Genomic DNA, 5,557 nt, shown 5'->3' with positions numbered 1-5,557 from the left:
CTAGTGGTTTGTGTGGGTACTTCTACTCGTGGCGTGTGTGTGTGTGTGCACGGGCTGAACATGAATGTAAACCTAAACTGGCCCAGAGAGGGGGGTAGAGAAACCGCATGGATTGCACGGTGGCACAGGAAACTAGTACAGCCCGAGTACATTCCAGCTGAAGCTAAGCCTGCCTGCCTCCTGCCCTTGCCCTCACCTTGATGCATCGCCCACACTGTGTCTCTCTGCCTGCTGTCACCACCCCCAGGGTACACCTGCAAGAGTGACATCTTCCTGCTCTCCTGCCAGCTATGAGCACACTTGGTACATATCTCTGAAAACAAACCTATTCTCTTTTGCTTCTTATCCCCAAATGACCTATTCTACATTTCCCTCCTACTTGGTCTTCCTCCCAGACTCTTCCCTCCCCTCCTAGCGTTTATAAAATTAAGAGATGGAGACGACGACGCTGGACACTGCTGAGTGCCACTATCACACTGAAGGTTTTAATGAGAAATCAAATAAAAATAATGTTTTTCAAGTGAGCTAACGTTGCTCAGAAATGGTCTCTATACATTAGAATGACTGAAAATTGAGCAAAAAAAAAATCATTTATACTTGCCTTGTTCCTTTTTACTTTTCTATGGAGAGTGGTTGGTGAGACATTTTCACTACACTTAACCAGGCATGGTGGTCCACACCTTTTTTTTAAAAAAAAATATTTATTTATTTACTTATCATATGTAAGTACACTGTAGCTGTCTTCAGACACCCCAGAAGAGGGCATCAGATCTCATTACAGATGGTTGTGAGCCACCATGTGGTTGCTGGGATTTGAACTCAGGACCTTCGGAAGAGCCGTCAGTGTACTTAACCGCTGAGCCATCTCTCCAGCCCCGGTGGTCCACGCCTTTAATCCCAGCACTCAGGAGGCAGAGGCAAGCAGATCTCTTGAGATCGAGGCTAGTGTGGTCTACAGAGCAAGTTCCAGGACAGCCAGGCCTACATAGAGAAACCCTGTCTTGAGAAAAACAATTAAAAATCAAAACAAAACAGATGATTTTACTATGTAGTCCAGGCTAACCTAAAACTTGTTATATAGCCCAGGCTATCTTTGAACTCACAAGCACCATGCTCATGCTTAGTATCCACAGAGGCCGGAAGATAGCCCTGGATGCCTGGAACTGGAGTTACAAGTGATTAAACTCTGCCACTTGGTTAAAAGTGGGTGCTGGGGACTAAATTCATATCCTCTGCAAGAGGACCATCTCGCCAGCCCCCAAAGTTTATCTTTTCAACAATTCTCAATTCCCATTCTCTCTTTTCCCAGCCTCTGTAAACTGTTATTCTACTGATGTTGCTATAGTTTTCTTTCTTTCTTTCTTTTTAAAAGACAAGATCTTACCATGCAGCATCCTGAAAAATCAAGATTCTCCCCTGAGGGCTGAGATGATAGGAGTCTACTGCCATGTCTAACTCCCTTCCTTTATTCAGTCTAAGAATATAGAAATCAAAACCATTCATCAGCCACAAGTAAGAAACAAGCGGCAGTAACTCTGAAGGCAGGCTAAGCTCCAGAGTATGTATGTTCATGCCTAGCAAGCCCATGACGACGGGATATTAATAGGCTTGAATAGTGATTTACAGGCAGGTCCTCTGCTAAAGGAAGTCCTCCTTCCTGATGCCAGAGAAAAGGAGGAAGTTTCATTCTTTGTGTTTGGAATCTGATAGGAGTGCAATATAATAGTGATGCTAGCCTTTTATCTTAGCCTCACAGGCAAATTAAAAAAAAAAAATGCTTATTGCTATACCTGGAATGTGTCCAGTATGTCCTGATAAAATAAGAGTCCTCCCTGAGGTAGAGAAACTGGTGCACTGTAAAGTGCTTGCTGCTCTTCCAGAGGACATGAATTGGATTCACAGTACCCAGTTCAGGGGTAAATCCAGCTCCAAGGGATCCAATGCTCTCTTCTAGCCTTTGTGGTCACTCAAACACGTACACGCACACGCATGCCCCCCCATGAGCACACACACTCCAAATCATTTAAAATCAATGTAAAGAGTAACCCCCGTCCCTGTGGTCCATGGATGAGATGCACTCTACTTTGTTCTGCCCTTACAACACTAAAGCAAGGGAGGACGTGATTTCTCTGTTGACAGCCTGTCTCCAATGGATGACCACTTGGGGGAAACTGCTGAACCATTTAGCCACTCTGATCTGGAGTCTGTTGAAGCCTCAAACTCTTCGTATATATTCTTTTCCCCCACATTACTTTATAGATTCACTTTACATCCCAATCGTAGCACCCTCTAGCCCTCTCATAGTCATATACATTTTTTTAATTTTAATTTTAATTTTTTTGTTTTGTTTTTTCGAGACAGGGTTTCTTTGTATAGCCCTGGCTGTCCTGGAACTCACTCTGTAGACTAGGCTGGCCTCAAACTCAGAAATCCATCTGCCTCTGCCTCCCAAGTGCTGGGATTAAAGGTGTGGGCCACCACTGCCTGGCATATATAGTTTTTAAAAAGACTTATTTATTTTGTATATGTCTCACTGTTGCTCTCTCTTCAGACACACCAGAAGAGGGCATCGGATTCCCATTTCAGATGGTTGTGAGCCACCATGTGGTTGCTGGGGATTGAACTCAGGACCTCTGGCAGAGCAGTCAGTGCTCCTAACTGAGGAGACATCTCTCCATCCCTTATATACATTCTTAATAAGAGACATGATAGCATTGATCCCATTTGAGAAAGATAATTCTGACCAAAAAGAGAGACCTGGCCACCTTTGGCTAAATCATCAATAATTCTCAATAAAGCCTGTCTGCTTTAAGGGGCTGGTTTCTCCCCAGTCTCCTTGTTCCTCGTGCTTTGAGCTGAGTTGCTTCTCTCTGCCTGCCTGGAACACTCTCTTGAGGCCCTGGGCTTTTGATGGGCTCTTCTTGGGGCCCTACCAAGAATCAAGAAATGATTTTTTTTTTTTTTTTGAGAAAGAAAGGATTCTTGAATACTAATCACAGAGAGACTTTTCTCAAGTGTTTCATCATGTGGAACAAAACCTGGAAATCTCTGTGTGCTAGGGAGAAGCTGTTATAAACGGGTTAGCAGAGAAGATAAGCAGAAGAAAATAAACAGGCAGGGATCAAGGTTGGGTATGCCTGTAATCTTAGTACTTGGGAGGTGGAAGCAGGGAGATCGGGAGTTCAAGGTCCTCTTTTGTAGCTTTTCTTATTTTTTTTCCCACTACTTCGTGGGTTCTTCTCTTTACTGTCTTGTAACAATATCTCCTCTGCCTCAATGGTCTCCTAGTTTCACCCTGCTCCATCTCTGTTCGGCTCTATCTTCTCCTCTCTGCCCCCCCCCAGTCTTCTTTCTTTCCCGAACCGTCTTTTCTAGCCCTATTCTCATCCTCCTCCAATCCTACTCTCTTCTGCCAGCTGGACCCTACTCTTCCCAGAAGTCCAAGAGGCAAAAGACACTGGAGGCATTGGGTCAAACAGTTCTAAGGATTAAGCATTCCCGAAGGGCATTTGACTAGCAATTGAGGATCCTTTAAGGAGCCAGGCACACAAAATAAATCACATGACAATCCTTGGCAACGCATGTAATTTGTTACTAGCCTGAGCTACATAAAACTCTGTATCAACCCCCCATACCCCAAGAGGTTTAAAAGAAAAAAATAACCTGTATGCACAATTACTTATGTCAACAAATGTGTGAGTCCTCTCATATCAAGCAATTCCCCTACTCTCAGGATACCCTATCCTATTGTATTGACACCAGGTATCCAGAATTAATGCTGCCTGTGCTATCCGCCTAGCTAATAAGCTGCTAATCGGAGAATTCCCTCCTCCTGCTCAGTGATGACTCATAGAACTGGGGAAAATTCTTTATGATTGTCGCCAGTTTCTTCTAAAGGAGACAGCTCAAAACCCATTATGGTAGTGGGCACTTGTAATCCCAGAACTTGGGGATTCTGAGGCAGGAGGATTAGGAGAGTTCAGGGGCAGCCTGGCCTAGAGAGTGACATAATGAGAGGTGAAGAGAAACAGGGAGACTCCTCTACCTGTCTCCTATGAAACAGCTACAAAAAAAAAAAAATGCAAGAAATAAACAGAGCAAGCAGAACAGAATCTTGCATGCCACCTTTGGCCATGTTCCTGGCACACAGATGTTCATCAATCTGAAAGCCCTCTGAACCTTGAACCCCAGGCTTAAAGCTTTTGTAAAGTCATCATTACATAAGCATGATTGGCTGTTGGTGAGTAAATCCATCCCCATGCCCTCTCCCCTTGCTAGAGATCAGAGTTGGGCTAGAAGCTCTGATTCTCAAATCACAAGGTCGGCTTCCCAGGCAGTCAGCCTGAGACTGGCTTAGGGGAGGCTTCTCAGAGCTGTCACTGACACCAACTCTGGTATGGTTGAATTAGGCTTTTGACCTGAGGTGGTGCACGGTTGCAATCCCAGTACTCAGGAGGCTGAGGCAGGTGGATTGCTTTCGAGACGAAAACTAGCCTGCAGCTACACAGTGAATTTGAATTTGAAGTCCCCTTGGGCCTCTTAGGGAGACCTTGTTAAAGGGTTTAGGGGTATAGAAAGATATTTCTGTCACACTTTTCACTTAGTAAATGCCAGAGCTTCTAAGATTCCTGTGGCAAGACATATCCACAGTTCTTACCTCATCCCAGAAGACAATCAAACATATGTTTCTAGTAGGAACTAGTCCAAGGCTTGGGAGTATAAGCATTTACCAGTCTAGAATTAATGTAAAAGTTTAATAAGGAATAGACACTTGAGACAGAAGTACAGGAGATGGGGCTGGAGAGAAGGCCCTGCAAGCAGAGGACCCAAGCTTGGTTCCTAGTTTCTACGTGGGACAGCTTACAACTGCCTGTAACTCCAACTCCAGGGGATCTGATGGCCTCTCGTGGCTTCTGTGAGCACTCTCAATTATGTGCACAAGCACACACACACACCACACACACACATACACACACACACAGAGAGAGACAGAGACAGAGACAGAAAGACAGAGAGACACAGAGACTCCTGGAAGGCAATGGGATCCTTTAATAGCACTTAGAAATTACTCAGCCTTGCCTCCTGGGCCATTCGTGCAGGGTCATATTTGAATAGAATTCCAAGGGCAGCTCACAGTCCTGAGGTAGTAAGTCTTAGAACAACAGCACTTGCCTTCTTTGACACACACTACTTGGGGTGAGGCACCAGAAGCCACTAGGGGTTGCTCTCTAATTGTCTAAGGAATTACAAGTCTCTAGGTCAGACTCCAGAGAGTTAGGCTCTGTCACCTAGAACATGGAGTTTGCCTTTTCTGTGTGGCATTTTTGACTCTACATTTCTTACCATTATCACGTATCATGTTCCTACTACAGACTTCTCTCATGGCGCTTTCTCAGCCATACAGTGGTAACAGCTGGGATCGCAGTCCTGAGGAAGGCGGAAGAATCCTGAGACCTTAGGAGCTGGGGATATGCTTTCATTACATTCCCAAGGCCGAGAGAGAGAGAGAGAGAGAGAGAGAGAGAGAGAGAGAGAGAGAGAGAGAGAGAGAGAGAGA

Source organism: Mastomys coucha, unplaced genomic scaffold (genome assembly GCF_008632895.1).
Source record: "Mastomys coucha isolate ucsf_1 unplaced genomic scaffold, UCSF_Mcou_1 pScaffold1, whole genome shotgun sequence".
In the NCBI taxonomy this organism is placed as follows: Eukaryota; Metazoa; Chordata; class Mammalia; order Rodentia; family Muridae; genus Mastomys; species Mastomys coucha.
The sequence above is the reverse complement of the archived record's forward strand: the minus strand, read 5'-3'. Positions refer to the sequence as shown.